Source organism: Mesoplodon bidens (assembly GCF_964165515.1).
Source record: "Mesoplodon bidens genome assembly, chromosome: 16".
NCBI lineage: Eukaryota > Metazoa > Chordata > Mammalia > Artiodactyla > Ziphiidae > Mesoplodon > Mesoplodon bidens.
Window position 1 is genome coordinate 50,507,436 of NC_138173.1, and position 23,609 is coordinate 50,531,044.

General features: G+C 36.2%; 1 long non-coding RNA gene and 1 pseudogene across 5 annotated transcripts in view; one reads left to right on the forward strand and one right to left on the reverse strand.

Annotated features, from left to right (window-relative positions):
- The window catches only part of LOC308630116, a 219,595-nt gene that overhangs the window by 51,166 nt on the left and 144,820 nt on the right, over positions 1-23,609 (reverse strand). The gene's annotated exons all lie outside the window — the stretch shown is intronic.
- Positions 19,315-20,352, forward strand: LOC308629924 (AP-3 complex subunit sigma-1-like; annotated as a pseudogene). The gene has a single exon. The product of its transcript is annotated as an AP-3 complex subunit sigma-1-like (transcript).

Here is a 23,609-nt window from a genome sequence, read left to right on the forward strand (position 1 = left end):
CAATCTGAACTTAATAATAACTACCACTTAGCATTTATTCATAATGATAAAAATCATAGATGTGGAGAAGTAATAATCAACCCTCTTGTAGAGCATTAGTTGGTTGAAATGGAGGTATACTGTTTTTTTCCTGAAATGTGAATATCATACCTAGGGAGCTAAAATTAGTCATTTGGGGAAACAAAAATTATGGAATGATAATTATTTAGGTGGTACACATTTAGCAAAACCTTATTTTGGGAGTCAAGGGTCAAAGTCATTTGATAGCAACAATAATTTATAAAAAAGTTTCCTAGCAAAAATAATCAATGGTAGTGTATACTAAGGGAAAGGAACAAAGATTGGGATTGCATGTAAACGCTTTTGGATTTTCATTGTATAATGAATTAGTTCTGCATTAGAGATTTTTAAAAACGACCTTCCCAGTTACTCAAAGCAAGAGGACAACTTATGGAGGACATATCCCACGGAAATTTTGAACAGTTAATTTTGCCATCTTTTAAATCAAAGTAGGACTGAAAGTTCTATTTTCCTATTTGTTGCTCTGATGATTTATAGGAAGGGGAAGGTTCTTTGGGAGATGGCTAAAGCAACGTTCCAACATTCTAAATTCTGTCTTTGGAAATGATTCATAGCTTCTGAAGTAGGACCTTCTAAATGTCCACGGGCAGATGTATGTAACACTTGATGGCTTAGGAATGGTAATAGCTGGATCTTAGTCTAGTGTCTGTTCTGCCATTACCTGGCTATGGATCTCAGACATTTCTGGCCCATGATTATCTTGGCTGTCAGATCTCGGTAGGGGGTGCCAAATAATCTGTAATACTCATTTCAAGTCTAATTAGAATAAAACCTTATGGTACAATGTTTCTGGCTGGCTCAGCCCCTGTGCATAATTCTTTTTTCCCTAATCACCTTTCAGTATTGGTCCAGGCGAAACCATGTGTCCAATTCTAACCAATGAGCAGTTGCTGGCTAAGATTCCAGGAGAGATTTTTAAAAGGAATGATTGGGTTGGAATGTTCCTTTGGACATTCTGAATGTGTCCCCTTCTTGCCTGCAAAAAAATGCAATGCCTAGAGGTATACCAGCCATCTTATGACCATGAGGTGACATGTTAAATAGTAACAACAACAGAAGCAGAGAGATGGAAAGAATGTATTCCTTCCTTGAGAAACTGTGCCAACCTTGGTCTGCCTGTATCTGGATTTCTTTTTTTCTTGTTTTTTTTTGAATTTTATTTTATTTATTTTTTTTACAGCAGGGTCTTATTAGTTATCCATTTTATACATATTAGTGTATATATGTCAATCCCACTCTCCCAGTTCATCTCACCGCCAGTACCACCCCCGCCACTTTCCCCCCTTGGTATCCATAAGTTTGTTCTCTACATCTGGGTCTCAATTTCTGCCCAGTAAACAGGTTCATTTGTACCATTTTTCTAGGTTCCACATAAATGTATTAATATATGATATTTGTTTTTCTCTTTCTGACCTACTTCACTCTGTATGACAGTCTCTAGATCCATCCACGTCTCTACAAATGACTCAATTTCATTCTTTTTTATGGCTGAGTAATATTCCATTGTATATATGTACCACATCTTCTTTATCCATTTGTCTGTCGATGAGCATTTAGGTTGCTTCCATGACCTGACTATTGTAAATAGTGCTGCAATGAACATTGGGGTGTATGCGACTTTCTGAATTATGGTTTTCTCTGGGTATATGCCCAGTCATGGGATTGCTGGGTAATATGGTAATTCTAGTTTTAGTTTTTTAAGGAACCTCCATACTGTTCTCCATAGTGGCTGTATCAACTTACATTCTCACCAACAGTGCAAGAGGGTTCCCTTTCTCCACACCCTCTCCAGCATTTGTTGTTTGTAGATTTTCTGATGATGCTCATACTAACTAGTGTGAGGTGATGCCTCGTAGTTTTGATTTGCATTTCTCTAATAATTAGGGATGTTGAGCAGCTTTTCATGTGCTTCTTGGCCATCTGTATGTCTTCTTTGGAGAAATGTCTATTTAGGTCTTCTGCCCATTTTTGGACTGGGTTGTTTGTTTTTTTAATATTGAGCTGCATGAGCTGTTTATATATTTTGGAGATTAATCCTTTGTTCATTGATTCATTTGCAAATATTTTCTCCCATTCTGAGGGTTGTCTTTTTGTCTTGTCTGTAGGTTCCTTTGCTTTGCAAAAGTTTTTAAGTTTCATTAGGTCCCATTTGTTTATTTTTGTTTTTATTTCTATTACTCTAGGAGGTGGATCAAAAAAGATCTTGCTGTGATTTATGTCTAAGAGTGTTCTTACTATGTTTTCTTTAAGAGTTTTACAGTGTCCAGTCTTACATTTAGGTCTTTAATCCATTTTGAGTTTATTTTTGTGTATGGTGCTAGGGAGTGTTCTAACTTTATTCTATTACATGTAGCTGTCCAGTTTTCCCAGCATCACTTATTGAAGAGACTGCCTTTTCTCCATTGTATATCCTTGCCTCCTTTGTCATAGATTAGTTGACCATAGGTGCGTGGGTTTATTTCTGGGCTTTCTATCTTGTTCCATTGATCTATATTTCTCTTTTTGTGCCCATACCATATTGTCTTGATTACTGTAGCTTTGTAGTATAGTCTGAAGTCAGGGTGTCTGATTCCTCCACCTCCATTTTTTTCCCTCAAGACTGCTTTGGCTGTTTGGGGTCTTTTGTGGCTCCATACAAATTTTAAATTTTTTTTTCTAGTTCTATTTTAAAAAATGCCATTGGTAGTTTCATAGGGATTGCATTGAACCTGTAGATTGATTTGGATAGTATAGTGATTTTCACAATATTGATTCTTCCAATCCAAGAACATGGTATATCTCTCCATCTGTTGGTATCATCTTTAATTTCTTTCATCAGTGTCTTATAGTTTTCTGAATACAGTTCTTTTGTCTCCCTAGGTAGGTTCATTCCTAGGTATTTTATTCTTTTTGTTGCAATGGGAAATGGGAGTGTTTCCTTAATTTCTCTGTCAGATTTTTCATCATTAGTGTATAGGAATGCAAGAGATTTCTGTGCATTAATTTTGTATCCGGCAACTTTACCAAATTCATTGATAAGCTCTAGTCGTTTTCTGGTGGCATCTTTAGGATTCTCTATGTAAAGTATCATGTCATCTGCAGTGACAGTTTTACATCTTTCTAATTTGTATTCCTTTTATTTCTTTTTCTTCTCTGATTGCCATGGCTAGGACTTCCAAAACTATGTTGAATAATAATGGTGAAAGTGGACATCCTTGTCTTGTTACAGATCTTGGAGGAAATGCTTTCAGTTTTTCACCATTGAGAATGATGTTTGCTGTGGGTTTGTCATATACGGCCTTTATTATGTTGAGGTAGGTTCCCTCTATGCCCACTTTCTGGAGAGTTTTTATCATACATGGGTGTTGAATTTTGTCAAAAGCTTTTTCTGTACCTATTGAGATGATCATATGGTTTTTATTCTTCACTTTGTGAATATGGTGTATCACATTGATTGATTTGTGTATATTGAAGAATCCTTGCATCCCTGGGATAAATCTCACTTGATCATGGTGTATGACCCTTTTAATGTGTTGTTGGATTCTGTTTGCTAGTATTTTGTTGAGGATTTTTGCATCTATATTCATCAGTCATATTGGTCTGTAATTTTCTTTATTTGAAGTATCTTTGTCTGGTTTTGGTATCAGGGTGATGGTGACCTCATAGAATGAGTTTGGGAGTGTTCCTTCCTCTGCAATTTTTTGGAAGAGTTTGAGAAGGATGGGTGTTAGTTCTTCTCTAAATGTTTGATAGAATTCACCTGTGAAGCCATCTGGTCCTGGACTTTTGTTTGTTGGAAGATTTTTAATCACAGTTTCAATTTCATTACTTGTGATTGGTCTGGTCATATTTTCTATTTCTTCCTGGTTCAGTCTTGGAAGGTTATATACCTTTCTAAGAATTTGTCCATTTCTTCCAGGTTGTCCAATTTTTTTTTTTTTTTTTTTTTTTTTGCGGTACACGGGCCTCTCACTGTTGTGGCCTCTCCCATTTCGTAGCACACGCTCTGGACGTGCAGGCTCAGTGGCCATGGCTCACGGGCCTAGCCGCTCCACGGCATGTGGGATCTTCCCAGACCAGGGCATGAACCCGTGTCCCCTGCATCGGCAGGCGGACTCTCAACCACTGTGCCACCAGGGAAGCCCCAGTTTGTCCATTTTATTGGCATAGAGTTACTTGCAGTAGTCTCTTAGGATGCTTTGTATTTCTGCGGTGTCTGTTGTAAGTTCTCCTTTTTCATTTCTAATTTTATTGATTTGAGTCCTCTCCCTCTTTTTCTTGATGAGTCTGGCTAAAGGTTTATCAATTTTGTTTATCTTCTCAAAGAACCAGCTTTTAGTTTTATTGATTTTTGCTATTGTCTTCTTTGTTTCTATTTCATTTATTTCTGCTCTGATCTTGATGGTTTCTTTCCTTCTGCTAACTTTGGGTTTTGTTTGTTCTTCTTTCTCTAGTTCCTTTATGTGTCAGGTTAGGTTGTATATTTGAGATGTTTGTTGTTTCTTGAGGTAGGATTGTATTGCTATAAACTTCCCACTTAGAACTTCTTTTGCTGCATTCCATAAGTTTTGGATCATCGTGTCTTTATTGTCATTTGTCTCTAGGTATTTTTTGATTTCCTCTTTGATTTCTTCAGTGGTCTCTTGGTTATTTAGTAACGTATTGTTTAGCCTCCATGTGTTTGTGTTTTTATGTTTTTTTCCCTGTAATTGATTTCTAGTCTCATAGTGTTGTGGTCAGAAAGATGCTTGATATGATTTCAATTTTATTAAATTTACTGAGGCTTGATTTGTGAGCTAAGATATGATCTATCCTGAAGAATGTTCCGTGTGCACTTGAGAAGAAAGTCTAATCTGCTGTTGTTTGATGGCATGTCTTATAAATATCAATTAAATCTATCTGGTCTATTGTGTCATTTAAAGCTTCTGTTCCCTTATTAATATTCTGTTTGGATGATCTGTCCATTGGTGTAAATGAGGTGTTAAAGTCCCCCACTATTATTGTGTTAACGGTCGATTTCATCTTTTATAGCTGTTAGCAGTCGCCTTATGTATTGAGGTGGTCCTATATTGGGTGCATATATATTTATAATTGTTATATCTTCTTCTGGGTTGAACCCTTGATCATTATGTAGTGTCCTTCCTTTTCTCTTTTAACATTCTTTATTTTAAAGCCTATTTTATCTTATATGAGTATTGCTACTCCAGCTTTCTTTTGCCTTCCATTTGCATGGAATATCTTTTTCTATCCTCTCACTTTCAGTCTGTATGTGTCCCTAGGTCTGATGTGGGTCTCTGGTAGACAACATATATATGGGTTTTGTTTTATTTATTTGTTTGTTTTTATTTTTGGCCGTGTTGGGTCTTCATTGCTGCGTACGGGCTTTCTCTAGTTGCGGCGAGAGGGGGGGCTACTCTTTGTTGCGGTATGCGGGCTTCTCATTGCGGTGGCTTCTCTTATTGTGGAGCAAGGGCTCTAGGCACGCAGGCTTCAGTAGTTGTGCCACGTGGGCTCAGTAGTTGTGGCTTGTGGGCCCTTGAGCACAGCCTCAGTAGTTGTGGCACACAGGCTTAGTTGCTCCGTGGCATGTGTGATCTTTCCGGGTCAGGGCTTGAACCCGTGTCCCTTACATTGGCAGGCAGATTCTTAACTACTGTGCCACCAAGGAAGCCCTGGGTCTTTTTTTGTATCCATTCAGCGAGCCTCTGTCTTTTGGTTGGAGCATTTAATCCATTCATGTTTAAGGTAATTATCGATATGTATGTTCCTATGACCATTTTCTTAATTGTTTTGGGTTTGTTTTTGTAGGTCCTTTTCTTCTCTTCTGTTTCCCCCTTAGAGAAGTTTCTTTAGCATTTGTTGTAGAACTGGTTTGGTGGTGCTGAATTCTCTTAGCTTTTGCTTGTCTGTAAAGCTTTTGATTTCTCCATCGAATCTGAATGAGATTCTTGCCAGTTAGAGTAATCTTGGTTGTAGGTTCTTCCCTTTCATCACTTTAAGTATGTCATGCCAGTTCCTTCTGGCTTGTAGAATTTCTTCTGAGGAATCAGCTGTTAACCTTATGGGAGTTCCCTTGTATGTTATTTGTTGTTTCTCCCTTGCTGCTTTCAATAATTTTTCTTTGTCTTTAATTTTTGTCAATTTGATTACTATGTGTCTCGGCCTATTTCTACTTGTGTTTATCCTGTATGGGAGTCTCTGTGCTTCCTGAACATGGGTGGCTATTTCCTTTCCCATGTTAGGGAAGTTTTCGACTATAATCTCTTCAAATATTTTCTCGGATCCTTTCTCTCTCTCTTCTCCTTCTGGGACCCCTATAATGCAAATGTTGTTGTGTTCAATGTTGTTCCAGCGGTCTCGTTGGTTGTCTTCATTTCTTTTCATTCTTTTTTCTTTATTCTGTTCCACAGCAGTGAATTCCACCATTCTGTCTTCCAGTTCACTTATCCATTCTCCTGCCTCAGTTATTCTGCTATTGATTCCTTCTAGTGTAGTTTTCATTTCAGTTATTGTATTGTTCATCTCTGTTTGTTTGTTCTTTAATTCTTCTAGGTCTTTGTTAAACATTTCTTGCATCTTCTCGATTTTTGCCTCCATTCTTCTTCTGAGGTCCTGGATCATCTTCACTATCATTATTTTGAATTCTTTTTCTGGAAGGTTGCCTATCTCCAGTTCATTTAGTTGTTTTTCTGGGTGTTTATCCTGTTCCTTCATCTGTGCACAGCCCTCTGCCTTTTCATCTTGTCTATCTTTCTGTGAATCCTCTCTGTCTTTTTATACATTTTTCTTTACTGCTTCTGATGCTACCCTGACCCTACCATACTGTTGAAAACTTTCCCCAAACTGTATAATCTGTTAAATGATTCAACATAGATGAGCTAACAAATAAAAATGGCTTAATGTTCTAGCAGTTCTTCCTCAGTGTTTGTGTTTTCATAATATGTAACCCAGTTATAATTCCTGACTACATTTTAGAATCATCAGAGAAGCTTTAAAAAAATACCAAATGCACGAGCCCTCCCATCCAAGCCAGTTTGAATTTAACTGGTCTGCAGTGGGATGCGTGCATTGGTAGGTTTAAAAGCATCTCAGGTGTTTCTGATGTACAGCCAACATTAAGAACAAGCAGTCCAACCCACATTCAACATATATATATACCAGGTGCCTGACACTGCAAGTTACTCTGAAAAGCTACTCTCAGCCTTGTGGGATTACATGACTAAAGCACAATTCATTTTGCCCTTGAGTGAAAAAGGAGTTTTGGTGAAGAATACTGGATTTTCTCAGGCATATGCAATGGTATCTCAATAGGGAATATACCCAGTCTCTGGAAAGCTGACAGGAACCAGGCAGTGGCTCTGTCTTTCTCTCTCTCTCTCTTTCTCTCTTTCATTTTTGGTTCATTTTGTTCTTTCTGAAACCCAAATCTTTCTGCCTCCCCAGCTATGAAGAAAAATGTTATAGCTGCCCAAGGTCACTACATATATTTGTGCCCTGCATCTGAAGCTGCATCTACCTAGAGGGCTGCCCCTTTCTTATGAGAACAAAATGGTACCCATGGAGGGACACCGCCTTACGAGTACACTGGTAATGCTTCACAATTCTCTAGTTCCCAGTTCCTCCATTTAGGAGACAGATCCAGGCTAAGAGGTTTTTTTGTTACAAGTGCATAGTCTCTGAGAGGAGAATCTAGCTGGCCCAGCATGGTTAGGTCCCTTTTCTAATCTATTCACCCATGTTCTGAGAAACTGACTAATGTGGCAGAAGCACAGCTGTGGAGGATTCACCCTCATATGGGGAATTGAAAAGGGAATTATCTATGAGGTGGGCAGTTAACTGAAAAGGTCTACTTGATCCCTCAAAGAGCTAACTTTTGAATATGAGAGAAAAATCTAAAATTCAAATGTCTCTTATAAGTCTTCTATCAGACGAATAAGCATATAGGAAAAATAAGAGGTCATTTCTGACTGGTGTGTTCTAGGAAAGCATCTAGACAGTACAGGGAAAGAGGCCAGCCCAGACAGGCAGAGGGATTACAATGAAAAAAGACATGGAAGTGAGAATGGCAACTATTGCAGCTTGATTGGACCAGAGCATTTAAAATGTAGTAGGAAATAGTTGAGACTAAATTGTGGAGATTCTTGAAAGTCAGGCTAGGGAGAAAGGATTCCTTTTAAAAAACTGTAAGGTTTTTGAGCAGGGGAAATATATAATCAGACTAGTATTTCAGGGAAATTGATCTCTTCCATGGTGTCTAGTAATAATTAAAGAGGAGAAGATGTGAAATAGATGAGTAGATCAAATAAAAGGAAAGACATGGTCTAATTTTGGTTGATGGCAATAAGAATAAAAAATAAAGACAGGGCATTCTTGTGAATCCTGGGGATTTCAGGCATCATGCCAGGAGCAAAGAGGGAGATATTTGGATTAGGAAGCATATTCCCAGTGCTCTGGCCATGTGCAATATGGTAAAGCCAGTTCTAACAAGTTAGTCTTTAAAGCACCCTATTGTTTATTTATTTCACTTTATTCATTCCATCATTCACTCACTTAACAAACATTTATTGAGCACCTGATTTGATCAGATACTATAAGAGGAGGTAGTTCAGATAAGATGAATAAGACCAATCTCTTCTAATGAGGATATAGACGTGAAAACAATGAATGAGAAGACAGTGTGAAAAGTGCCACATTACCTCATAGGGCTGCTGGGAATATTAAATGAGATCACGTCTGTAAAATGCTTAGGCACAGTGCCTGGTACCTAGTAAGTGCTCAATAAATAGTAACTATTCTTCCATGTAAAATCCTGTGAGAGCAAAAAGAAGGAGTGATGAGCTGTCTCAAGATACTGAGGACAGCTTCAGAGAGGAAGGAGATCATTAACCGGCAAAGACCAAGATGGGCACTCTAGGATAAAGGAGCCATCTGAGAAAAAGTGTGGTGTGTTCTGAGAAAATAAAGTGGCCCATCTGGACTGTGGGATGTGTATTTAGGAGTGGCAGGTATTGGGCCTATATTTTTGATAGCTTTTTATGGCCAAAAAAATTTAGACTTTATATTTTAGGCAATCAAAAGCAATGATTCAATTTCAAATAGAGATTAGGTGAGCAGATTCCTCATTAGAAAGATCACTCTGGGGACAGTATGGAAGATGGACTATGGGTGGGAGGTGAGAAACAGGTCAGAGCAAAGAAATCACTACAGATCTTCCTTGACTTTCCAATAAACCCATTGTAAGTTGAAAATATTGTAAATTGAAAATGCATTTAATACACATAACCTACTGAACATCATAGTTTAGCCTAGCCTACCTTAAACGTGCTCAAAACACTTCCATTAGCCTGCATTTGGGCAAAAGCATCTATCACAAAGCCTATTGTATAATGAAGTGCTGAAGAGCTTATGTAATTTGTTCAATACTGTACTAAAAGTGAAAAACAGAATGGTTGTATGGGTACAGAATGGTTGTAAGTGTATCTGTGGTTTACCCTTGTGATTGCCTAGCTGACTGGGAGCTGTGGCTCCCTGCTGCTGCCCAGCATCATGAGAGTGCATTGTATTGCATATCACTAGCCTGGGAAAAGATCAAAATTCAAAGTATGGTTTCTACTGAGTGTGTATCACTTTCACACCACCGCAAAGTCAAAAAATCGTTAAGTCCAACCATTGTAAGTTGGGGACACCTGTAGTCTACCTGAATTGTTTAGACAAGTCATGTAAGGCAAGAGCTTGAATCAGATGATTCCAGTGGGATGAAGGGGCAGAAAAAAACAATGATGTATTGGGAAAATGCAGTTCTTTCCTTCCAATGTAGGGAAAAACCCAGTTCTTCTCTACTGTGCACTTTTTCTCTGTGTATCTCTTTTAATACTCACAGAGAACACTTCACTTCTCCTGGTCACCAAGTGTGCGGAGGTTTTTCTCCACACCAACCAATTCTCTGTGACACCAGCTGGGTGTCCTATAATTTAACTCTATTCTAACACTATCTACCTGGTCATAGTGTCAGATCCCACAGGTTAAGGGCTCAGTCCCATAAGACTGTTCCCATCCCACTTCAAATGCCAATACCAAATAATAGGAGTCCAGTTTACTCACAACTTCTATCTGATTTGGCTACAAATTGGAGTTTCCCAGTACCCCCATCCTCAGGTTCGATTAATTTGTTAGAGCATCTCACACACTTCAGGGAAACACTTACTTACATTTACCCATTTATTAAAGGAGGTGATGAAGAACACAGATGAACAGCCAGATGAAGAGATACCTAGGGCTAGGTCAGGGAGAGTCCCCAAGCATGGGAACTTCTGTCCCTGTGGAGTTGGAGTATGTCACTCTCCCAGTGTGAACCTGTTTGCCAACCTGGAAGCGCTCCGAACCCTATACTACCGAGGTTTTAGGGAGGCTTCCTTACGTAGGCATGATCAATTATTAACCTCACTTTCAGCCCTTCTCCCCTCTCTGGAGGAGGGGGTGTGGGGCTGAAAATTCCAAGCTTCTAATCATGGCTTCGTCTTTCTGGTGACCAGCCCCCATCCAGAAGCCATCCCAGAGCCCACCCAGAGTCACCTCAATAGAACAAAAGATACTCTAGTACTCTAATCACTTAGGAATTCACAAGGGTTTTAGGAGCCCTATGTCAGAGATGGGGTCAAAGACAAATATTAGAACAAGAGATGATCCTAATGCTCTTATCACTAAGAAATCAAAAGGGTTTCAGGAGATCTGGGCAAGAAACCGGGGCAGAGATCGATATATATTTCTATTATCTCATAAATGATGATTTCTTTTTACTTTTCCAACTTTGTTTTGATAAAGCATTTTATGAAGCATTTCCAATAATCTATATGCTTCTAAAACGCTAAACATTTATGAGATGATGTTGTGAAAACTTGTTATCTAATTCAAAATGAATTGCATTTTACCATCTCACTGTTTAATGTTAGTCTATTCTAAAACATAGAAAAGCTCACACTTCAGGGAAAAAACAAAACAAAACAAACTTTCACAAATATAACATTCATTATAACATCCCAGATTAGATTACTTTTGAATATATTATACAAAAATAATCTCATCAAATATTTTAATGTTGTGTTCCAATTCTGTATATTCTTGACAATCTTATACATTTCAAGATTGTGAAATAGATACTTAAAGGCAAAAATATGTCTTCTGGTGTGCTAATGAAGAACATCCTTTTCTTATTGCATTACATGAGAAATGGTCAGATGACCAAGGCATAGGTAATTCATGGAGGCACCAGCAACTTTCTAGGTTGACAAATTGCTAAGTTTCAGCTTTTTCACCCCTGGAAAAGGTTACTGGGTAATTTCTAGAACTATCTGAGGTCTTTTTACTGCAATTCTTGTGTACAGTCAATGCTTATTCATTGAAAATTCACTTGACTAGAAATTTCAAATGAGTTGTTTTTTTTATAGTCCTTATGTGTGATAACTCATCTTTTTAATGAAAGCCACCAAGAAAAGTGAAATCTTGTATTTAATTTAAAAGCAAACCAGAAGGGCTTCCCTGGTGGCGCAGTGGTTGAGAGTCCGCCTGCCGATGCAGGGGACACGGGTTCGTGCCCCGGTCTGGGAAGATCCCACATGCCGCGGAGCGGCTAGGCCCGTGAGCCATGGCTGCTGAGCCTGCGCGTCCGGAGCCTGTGCTCCGCAACGGGAGAGGCCACAACAGTGAGAGGCCTGCGTACCGCAAAAAAAAAAAAAAAAAAAGCAAACTAGAAAACTTCTATTTCATTTGCTACTATTTTAGCATATTTTTTAAATTAAAATTTTATTTTGAGATAACTGTAGATTCACATGTATGTGTAAGAATTAACACAGAGAAATTCCTTGTACACTTTCCCAGTTCCTCTCTGTGGTAACATCTTGCAAAACCACAGTTATATTTAACAACCAGGATATTGACATTGATAGAGTGTAGGTCTATTTCTGGGTCCTCTGTTCTCTTCCCTTCCTTGATCTATCCATCTTTTCCTCTATCAATACCATACTGTTTTGACCACTGTAGTTATACAATGGGCCCTAATATGGGAAGAGTGATTCCTCATACTTTATTCTTCTATTTCAAGGTTGCTTTAGGTATTCTAAGGCCTCATTTTAGTGTCTTTCATAATACTTTTTCTTTGAAATATTTGAAACTCGGCATACTGTATATGGCATTCCTATTAACAAGAATATTAATTATTAATATCTCATTCATCAAAATTCCAAATAAGCAAGAATTTACTCTGCTTTTAATACTTACTTTAAGGTAAATTACAGTAAAATAGATTACAAAAGCAAGTTATGGAATCTTCTCTGTAGGTATTTAAAAACCATCTACTCCTATCTATCTTGATATGTCATGAACATTTCAGGTCTAATAATTCTAAGATATTCATTATTTAAAATGATTTTAAATGCCAGAAGTTTTACCACATTAAACCAATGGGGTGTTCTGTAAAACTGTTCTGTTTTATCGACCTTTAGTCATATTTACCTAACTATATAACCTTTATAAAGCAATAAATAACTGCAAGCACAGAATATGAACAAATCCTAAAACCAGCTTGTTAAAATGCAACTTTGTCTTTAAAGAATCTGCTGTGCCATTTACCTTCGGAGAAAGGCGAAAAAGACAAACAGAAGCAAACTGATGCTCAGATATTAAATGTACTTAAGTGTGTAGATATATTTTTAGCCTTGAGAATGTATACTCACCAGCAGTGCTCTCTCATAATTGCCTGTTTTAACAAATGGGTCAGAATACATAAGATAAATCTGCAAACTATTGAATAAACTTGCCAAATATTGAATTTCAAAACAATCAGCATTATAAAAGTTAATGCAACCGTCTAATCCATGGTACTCCCAGTTTCTTTTTGAGGGAAAAGGAGTTTTTGTTTTCTCCCAGAAAATTGATTAAAATATTTGTGCTGTCTTTAAGCAATAAAACAGGCTTTTAACGAGGTATTCTTTTATCACTGAAAAATGAAAAGTCAAGCCATATTAGAAATCACTGCAGCATATAATCAAAATAAATAAATATAAAATAAAAATGTCCCCACCATATGCAGTGCTTTTCTATTTAGCTAACAAAGTCTTTAAACAAAAAGAGAAGAGCTTTAACATTTTAGAAAATTTTCCAGTTTTGTTGAGATATAACTGACTTAAAGCAAACTGCACATATTTGAAGTGTACTAAAAAATATGTAAGTTTTGACACATGCAAAGCCCTGTGAAGCCACCACCAGAAGCAAGATAATAAACACACTTATCACCCTCAAACTTTTTTTGTGCCTTTTTTATAACCTTTCCTACTTCTCCTACCCTAGCCTAGGCAACCACTGATTTGCTTTCTGTCACTATATATTAGTTTGCATTTTCGAGAATTTTATATAAATGGAATCATACAGCATATATTCTGTTTGGCTTCTTTCTCAGCATAATTATTCCCAGATTCATTCATGTTGCTGCATGTAAAATAGTTCATTATTTTTTATTCCTGAAGTATGGATATACCACAATTTGTTTATCCATTCACCTGTCGAAGGGCATTTGTATTGTTTCCAGATTTTGGCTAGTACAAGTAAAACTGCTACAAATATTTGTATGCAAATCTTTGTATGGACCTATGTTTTCATTTCTCTTGGATGAATATGTAGATGTTGAATGGTTGGATCACATAGTAGATTGTGTTTAACTCTTTAAGAAGCTGTCCAACTTTTTTCCAGAGTGGCTGAACCACTTCAGTTTCTACCAGCAGTGAATGAGAATTTCAGTTGTTTCACATACTCACCAACACTTGGTATGGTCAGTTGTTTTAATTTTAGCCATTGTGTTAGGTGTGTAGCGGTATCCTCTTGTGGTTTTAATTTGCACTTACCTAATGACTAATGATAATGAGCATGTTTTCATTTGCTCATTTTTTATTCATATAGCTCTTTGATGAAGTGTGTATAAATACTTTGCTCCCTTTCTAAAAAATTGTGCTGTTTTCTTATTGTTGAATTTTAAGAGTTCATTAATATTCTGGATATAAGCACCATATTCTATATATGATTTGTAAATATTTTCTCCTGGTCTGTGGATTACCTTTTCACTCTCCTAACAGTATCTTTTGAAGAACAGAAATTTAAAGTTTTGATGAAGTCCAATTTATTGTTTTTTTTCTTATGGATTCTGCTTTTGGTGTTGTATTTAAGAAATATTTGTCTAAACCTAAGGTCTCAAAGATTTTCTCCTATGTTGTTTATTTAAGAAGTTCTATAGTTGTAGATTTTTACATTATATCTAAGATCCATTTTGAGTTAGTTTTTGTGTATTGTAAGGGGTATGGATAGAAGTTCTCTGTTTTTTGCATACGTACTTCCAAATGTTTCAGCATCATTTATTGAGAAGTTTATTTTTTTCTCCATTGAATTGCCTTTACACCTTTGTCAAAAATCAGTTGTCTATACATGTGTGGGTCTATTTCTGGGCTCTTTCTTCTTTTTTTTAACATCTTTATTGGAGTATAATTGCTTTACAATGTTGTGTTAGTTTCTGCTGTATAACAAAGTGAATCAGCTACATGTATATATATCCTCATATCCCCATATCCCCTCCCTCTTGCGTCTCCCCGCCACGCTCCCTATCCCACCCCTCTAAGTGGTCACAAATGGGCTGTTTACTCTTTTCCATTGATCTATTTGCCTGCCTATGCCAATATTGCACTGTCTTAATCACTGTAGTTTTATAATAAATTTTGAAGTCAGATAGTATTTGTCTTCTAACTTTGCTCCTCTTTTTCAGTTGGTTACTCAGACAACCAAGTAATGTTACGGCAGAGAATAGTTGTGTTTAAAGATGCTTTTCACTAATTCTGGTCCGAGAAGATGGAGTAAAAACTCCAGTTCAGAATTAATGCATGAGGGATATGCTCACAGTTAATACGTTTGATGCTTTATCACTTCGCTTGTATCTTAGCTTTGTTGAACACAGGCCATGTTTCAATTATTGTGGCTGAAAGCTACATTAGTTCAGTTCTTTACAAGTATTAACTATTGTATAGATAAGTGAAAATTAAGTGCGGAGTATAACTTCCAGAAGACATCTTTGTATTTTGAAATCTTGATGCATTTAGAAGGAAGCTGGAGTGAGTTTTCATGCAAATTCTTATTAAAAAGTTAAACAGGACTAACAACTACTATCTAACGTGGAATGATGAGAAACACATCTAATCTTATTGTCCAATTTCCTGCAACAATTTTCAGTGGTCTTTACCATCCTTTCAGCCTGACCATTTGCTTGAGACCATTGGGAGATGTGATAAAACAGTTGCTTCTATGATTTATTGGGTACTTACTAATACAACTCTGAAGAGATTTTTGTTTTGTTTTTCTTCTTCTTTTTTTCAAAACTGAGATTGTCAATATGCTATACCTCACTTGCATTGGGAAATTTATGAATAGGAAAATTGCTTAGGGCTAGGTTGTGTTATAACTGAGTGCTTGGACCTTGAATTTAGGCAAACAGGGTTTAAATATTGATTCTGCTTTGTACTAGTTATCTGGCCTTATGTTATCAAATATCTCTAAACCCCATCTAGAAATTGGGGATAATATGGTGTCTGCCTCTTAGGATTATTATAAATATTAAGTTACATAATGTTTATAAAACACTTAGGCCATATGAACTTTATGTAGATATTGTTATGCTCTAGGTCAGTGGTTTCCTAACTTATCTGTATATTAGCATCACCTAGGGACCTTTAAACAATTTCAAAGTTCATGCCACACCCATGACCAATTAAATCACAATCTCTTGGAATGGGACACAGGGACCAGGAGGACTTTTCAAAGCTCCCCAGGAGAGTCCAATGTGCAGACAACTGCAGTAGATGACATATAAATTTTCGTATTTAATTTTACAATAACTCTCTGAGTTGTACTTTCATTCCTTTTTATACATGAGAAAATTGAGGTTCACACTGAGTATGTTGATGAGGGTCATGTAGCAAATCCAGCTTAAACGATTCAAACCCCAGGTCTGTCTGACTTCAAAATCCTTGCTTTTAACTAGTTCACTGTATTTATTTAAGCAAGATCCTAGATAATCCTAAATTTAACTAAAAAAATTGCATACACACACAGCAGAAGATTTATTGCAAATATCTGACCCATAGTTATGAATAAAGCAGTAGGGAAATTGGAAACAGTTTGTTTGGCATTTCTGAAAAAGTCTACCATAACCTATTAACATAATCTTAAAAAATCAATAAGGATTCTTGATCAAGGCTTTGACATTATATATCATGGAATTAATTTTGGTAAATAATACACTGGATCTTGACATGTGTTTTATTTTTTTCCAGTCTTTGCAGTAGTCAGATAAAGTCCAAGCTACTAGTAAGAGACAGCTTGTACCCAATGTTTTCCTAAGAATAATTCCCAGATGTGCTACATGTACAATGGCCAAGATAAGCTGATGACTAGTTTCTGGAACAATACTGTTTGCTATAAAACACATTCCTATGGCATGTAATTTTTTCTCTACACACCTAATTTAGGACATCAATGAACCAGCATCACAGCTCTAGTGGGAGCACTACAGTAGGTTTTGGTATCTAAGTCACAGATGGCTCTGGACATAACCATTAGCTATTGCTCTTCCAGGCCTGTAAACAAGTTATAAGAACCGAGCAAAAATGACATTTCTGCATACAGGATGACATAATTATGGGTGTAGACTTAATCTTAGAGAAGAATTCCAAAAGAGCTTATGTCAGTACAAATTGTAAAGACACTGCCATAGCAGTATTTTTACGATTTCTTTACTCCCTCAGTAATTGCAAAGAACTCAATGTCATTTGACAATAATTCTATCAATATCATTGTCAGAACTTTCTGCTTGACTAGTAGGCAACTATTCTTCAGTCTACCTGGCACTTTGAGGCTAAGGACTCTCCAGACTTTATCAACTGAAACAACAGTGGTTTGTATTCAGTGTAATATCGTGATGCAAACCAAGAAGTTAATAACATTTTGACATTCTGAAAAGTGTTTTCCCACCAGATAGTTCCAACACTACCAGATGTTATTTTCCAGTAGGCAACAAAGTACCTCAACAAGGTTGATTTTTATTTTTAATTTGAGATTTTCTGTTTTTCAAAGGGAAAACAACTTTATTTTCTTTTTATAGTTATAAAATTATTGTTAGCCATACTGACTGGTGTAGTGAAGAAAGAAAGCATCTGAAATCTCACTATGCAGTGATAACCTCTAGGTATGTTGGTTTCCCTCTCTCCCTCCCTCCTTTTTGATTATCTTTCTATTTATCTTTCTATCTAAAAATAATGCAATAAATACACATTATGGAAAAATCATATATTAGAGAATGGACACAACATGTAAAGCAAATTCCTTCCTCCATTTTTCCCCATCCTTAAATCAGTTTTTCAGAGGTTAAATTGTTTATGTTTCACGGCTATATTTTGATTTATCAACTTTGCATATTATCTGTTGATTCCCAGCTATAAAGGTAAGAATTTAGTCCACCCATGTTACTTGCTATTTGTCTTTTTTTCCTACTAGTTTTAATAATCCTATTATTACTTTCATTTCTAATGGTTACTTACTGACTTTTTTTTTGTTTTTTTTATTTGTTATTTTTTTTCAGCTTTGAGGTATAATTGTCAGATTTGTAATATATTTAAAGTGTACATTGTGATGATTTGATATATGTATATATTATGAAAAGATTTCCCCCATCTAGTTAATTATCACATCCATCACCTTAAAGCTGTTGACAAAGTACTTGGCTCCTAGTTGAATAAAAAAGGCATAAACATCACATTCATGCTAAACACTAATTATTTCAAATTGGTGAAAAAAGTCATAAAGTACAAATTAACTGTGGTCTCCTCTGTGAAATGTATCTTAAAAGAACTATAATTTCTATGGTATTATTGCAGGAAGATGAGGCTATCATCCTATTCTGTGGACAGTACAAGCAAAGAGAACCATCATTCCCAAGGTAGGGAAAAAGTATGTGCCACCTTTTTTTAAAAAAAAATTTTATTGGAGTATAGTTGATTTACAATGTTGTGTTAGTTTCAGGTGTAGAGCAAAGTGAATCAGTCTATTCCCATGTAGGCCATTACAGAGTACTGAGTAGAGTTCCCTGTGCTATACAGTAGGTTCTTATTATTACTGAAATTTCTATTGTCTATTGCATCAACTGCCAACTCTCTTTTCACTTTTTGTGTTAATGACACTAGCATTACTATTCACACTTCCACCTCTCCTGCCCATTTTTTAAGCCTCAATTTCTGTATTTTTGCAGTGTCAAGCTTTATCATATTTATATTTTGTTCTGCAAGGATTCAAATTCAAGAGATCTGGGTTAAAATCATATTTCCATTATATATAAGCTATATAATATAATTTCACTAGGCCTCAGTGGCGAGTATGTGACTTTTTCATTTTCCTTAAAGGTGCCTTTTGATGAACAGGTTTCTAATTTTGATAAAGTTCAGTATATCGTTTTTATTTTTCTTTTATGGTTATTGCTTTTTTACACACCAAGAAATCTCTGCCTACTGCATGACTGCAAAGATATTCTTTATGCTTCCTTCTATGGATTTTATAGTTTCAGCTTTTATTTTTAGATTTTCAGTCCAACTCAGGTTAATTTTTAAATATGTTGTGATGTACATGTCAGACAATGTACATGCAGACAATTTCAATGCATCTATACGTTCATTCTTCACCTTGCTTTAAAGTACCATTTACATCATTTGTTCAAAATGGTAATTTCTTTGTAAAAGCCAACTGCCTTCCTCTTGCTTTTCATCAGAGAAGAGGATAACATCAAAATTATTAGACAAGATTGGGCACATTCAGGGTGGTATGGCCATAGACAATATCAAAATTATAACTATGAAGAATCTTAAGCTAGCTAGCTAGCTGTTTCTTTTTCTGTTCTTAATTTCTTTATATTTAAAATTTTTATATAAGATACGCATGCACATAGTTAACTTAAAGAGTTAAGTGATTCTTTGAAGCAACACTTCCCTCTCCCTTACTGCTCCTCTATTTTCTAATTCCCAGAAGCAATCATTTTATTTCTTTTCACTATTTAAAATTTACCTGAATAGTTCTAAATAACATGGTTTTATCGCTACATCGTGTAGATTTTATCTTGTGTCATCTCTGTGCAGATGAATATTTAGCATATGTTTTTGTTTAAAACCTTTCACCCGCCAGCGAGATCCTGAGGCGAGGCTCGCGCGCCCGCCCCCACCCCGGCCCCCAGCTCCCACCCGGTCGGCCCTGCTCAGCCATGATCAAGGTGATCCTCATCTTTAACAACCAAGGGAAGCCGTGGCTCTCCAAGTTCTACCAGCCCTACAGTGAAGATACACAACAGCAAATCGTCAGGGAGACATTCCATTTGGTACCTAAGAGATGAAAATGCTGTAATTTCCTAGAAGAAGGATTATTAATTGCAGGATCTGACAACAAACTGATTTATAGACATTATGCAACATTATATTTTGTCTTCTGTGTGGATTCTTCAGAAAGTGAACTTGGCATTTTAGATCTAATTCAAGTATTTGTGGAAACATTAGACAAATGTTTTGAAAACGTCTGTGAACTGGATCTAATTTTCCATGTAGACAAGGTTCACTATATTCTTGCAGAAATGGTGATGGGGTGGAATGGTATTGGAGACCAACATGAATGAGACTGTTAAACAAATTGATGCACAAAATAAACTGGAGAAATCTGAGGCTGGCTTAGCGAGAGCTCCAGCCGGTGCTGTATCAGCTGTAAAGAATATGAATCTTCCTGAGATCCCAAGAAATATTAACATTTGTGACATCAGCATAAAAGTGACAAAGCTGCCCTCTTTTAAATAAAAAATTTAAAAGGCCACTCTCAGATAAAATCCGGGGGGAAAGTTATCTAAGTTTACCATGCAGTTGTTTACCAAAAATAGAGGAGGAGAGTCAACTTTCGCTCTTGGATTTAAGTCAAGGTACTGTAAAGAAGTTATGTAAAGGCGGTATGGAAGTTCATTGTTGCTTTTCTTGCTCAGTGATTTTGAAGAAATTGAGTAGTTACAGTGTCATTTTTTTCTTTATTTTCTAAACTGCATTCCTATGGCCACCTAAGGCATGCCTCTATGTATTGGCTACTACAGTATTTCGAAAAGTGTTTGGGACATTTCTTTAAATTATGTATAACCCAAAATGTTGGTGTTTTGTATGGATCACAAATACAGCATTCCTTAATTCTTTCTGTTATTTGTCACAATTGTTATTTAAAGAATGAAATATGTATTGCATGAAAACAGTATGACCTTTTTCTCTTAGTTTAAATAAACTCCAAGGTAACTGGAAAAAAAAATAAATAAAACCATTCACCCTACTGCCTGTATCTCTATTCCCCCACCTATATATTTGCTCCCTGTGCTCTCTTCCTCCAGTATAGTTACATCACGTTAAGTTAGATTAACATTCAAGGTTTGCATTCTTATACCTAGGTAAACAACATTTCCTGCTGACCCACATAATATATAGGATTAATTTTACCTTCCTTTCATTAGAGTTCATTGTCTTTTTTTTTCTTTGATTAGTGATTTTATATACATAATACTTTGGTTAATATATATGTATACTCAAATATATAATTCAATTTCAATCACTTTTAGTTGTTTATATCTCTCTAAATACACCCAGACATATTAAGTATTCTACTAATTTCATCTTTCTTAAAGAAATCTTTCCTAGATTAGTTTGACTTTTTCCAACATCCTATATCTTTTCTATAGCCTGTATCTTTTCTTTCCTAATATCCTATATCTTTTCTTTCTTGGTTTATGCTCTCATTTAGTGAAATGCATCCTCTAACAGTTTACTGAAGGATTCATAGAAGATCAATTTTGGAGAGTTTAGATGTCTGAAATATCCTTAGTTTCCCTCACAGTTGATTAGTAGTTTGTCATACTACTAGTATGTCAAACTACTAGTTTGTCTAATTACTTAGATTAGCAATCTCAGTATTTTAAAGTCATTGCTTCAGTGTTTTCTAGATTCCAGGGCTGCTGCTGAGAAGTCCAAAGCCATTCTGATACCTGACTCTTCTAGGTACCTTCTCTTTGAAAATGAGTGGAATTTTCTCCTGCTCCCAGTGTTCAGAAAATGCATGATAATAGACATTAGTATGGATCTATCTTTTCCAGTGTGCTAAGGCATTGTACATCCAGCTGGCCCTCTGCATCTGTAAATTCATATCCTTCAGTTCTGGGAAATTATTTTGGATTATCCTTTGTTGATTTCTTCTACTGTATTTTCCACTTTCTCTCTTTGGAAAATTTTTTATTTGGGTATTGGACTTCTTAAATTACTTATCTTTTCTCTCCTATTTTCTGTCTTTTTACTCTATTTTCTGAAAATTTTCTGTATTTTTATTTTCCAGCCTTTCTATTGAGTTTTTAAAAATTTCTGCTAGCATCTTTTTTATTCTAAAAGCTCTTTAAGAAAAATTATGAATGTCCCCCCCCTTTTTTAATAGCATACTAACCTTGCCTCATGGTTATAATATTCATCATCTTATGATGATTTTTTAAAGAGAACGTTTCTTCTATGCTGTTTGTTTGTTTGTTTGTCTGGTAATCCTTAGCTCCTTTGTTTTTTTTTAAAGGGGGCATTGAAAACCAGACCATGTGTGAGTGTTTGGATGGTGCTTGTCAATTGTGGGCCTCACTACTGGTGGTCTAGCCTTTTCACTAAATTTCTGATGTTCAGTGTCTTTAGTCTCTTCTTTTGGGCTGGTCACTTTGCCCAAAGAAAACTTCCAATCCCTTGCCTGCAGTGTAGAGACCTGTCTGTCAGAGCTCTGGGATCTGAATGAGGGAAGAAAGAAGGATAGCTCTACATTCAGTATGTAAACATTGATTTAATCTCCATATTTTTAGTGTGATATTAGGGATACCAGTATCTCTGGTATCCCCTACTCCAGAGACCTTCTGTTTTACTCTTTCCAGAGAAATACCTTCAGTCCTCTACTAAAGATGAAGACCGCAGTTGTCATGCAGTTTACAGTGGAGTAAGGGATGTGAGATCTGTTTTGTAAACAGATTTTCAAATAGTTTTCTGTATTTAGACTCATCTTCATTTGCACTTTTTCATTTGCCATGGCCAGAGACTTACAGTGTTTTACTGTGGCCCTAATTGTGGTATTTTGGCTATCTAAACAGAGAATTTGGATAAAAATATTTGTAGCTTCTCTTTACTGAGTGTCTGCTTTGTACCAGGTACATTATAGATATTATCTGCAACTTTCAAAACAACCCGAAACTGTAAGTTATTATCATCCCCACTGCATATAGTTGAATAACTTAACTAGAGTCACTAGCAAGCAAGTAAGTGGTTCGGGGATTCAAAACTAAGTCTGGATCATTGACCCAAAGTTGATGCTTTTTCCTACATGATTTGTTGGTCTTAAAAGAGTCAACCTCTTAAGTCAGAAACAGTAAGACTTATTGGCACAATTGAAAATTGTTACATAAATGCCTCTGCTCTCTACCACATTTCATGTTCACCAGGTGTTTTAAAGCTTAAAATTCTCAAAAAAAAAAAAAGCTTAAAATTCTCACAGTGACCTTGTATTTTTGGGTGTATCTGGAGCTGACATTGAGAGTGGAGGGTGAGAGATCATGCACTATTGGAATGATGACTTGAAAAGACTGAAGATGCAGCAACTAGTAGGAAATGGAAATGACCTGTGAAGGGGGAAAATATATTCATATTCTCTGTATTTGGGTAACTGTAAAAACCCAGATGATGAAATAAAATATAGGCTTTTTTTTTTTTTTTTGGTGTTATGAGTCTTTCTTGGTTGAGTTTGCTTCTTAAGGCTAGGAAATTAAATGAACCTTCCTTAGAAACAGGAATCAAGATCAGATGATCTGAGAGGTAATGCCCAGCTTCACAACTCAAAAATGTTTATTAATTAGGCAAGTTTCCCCACTCACAGACCTAGACTTCCTCTTCTGTTATAATCAAATATTGATTGCTATCATTTGTACCCCACACTTCCACTCTGTCTCCTGGACCAAGGCACACCTTATAAATTCTGAACCAATATCTACCAATCACCTATTATGTGCCAGGCACTATTAGACATAAGTGGCACAAAAACGAATAACACAGACCAAGGTCTGCCTTACAGAACTTAGAGTTTAATGGGAAGGACTTATCTTTAATAAGCAATTGAAATAAATGAATAAGTAAACAATAAGGGGACAGATCATACCATCCTTTCCAAACTTTTCCTTTTATATGTACTAAAGAATATGTTTTATTAAAGAATATACATTTATATTCCTTTCCATTTTATATTCAACATTTACCTAAATGACTTTCTCAGTCTCCCAGATTTTATTGTCCTTAACGTAGCTTGGCATTGCTCCTCTTCCAAGGGGGCATGCATTTGGTTTTCTTTCTCTGAGTACAGCCTTCTCCCTTGTTATCTGCCTCCTTTACCCAACAATT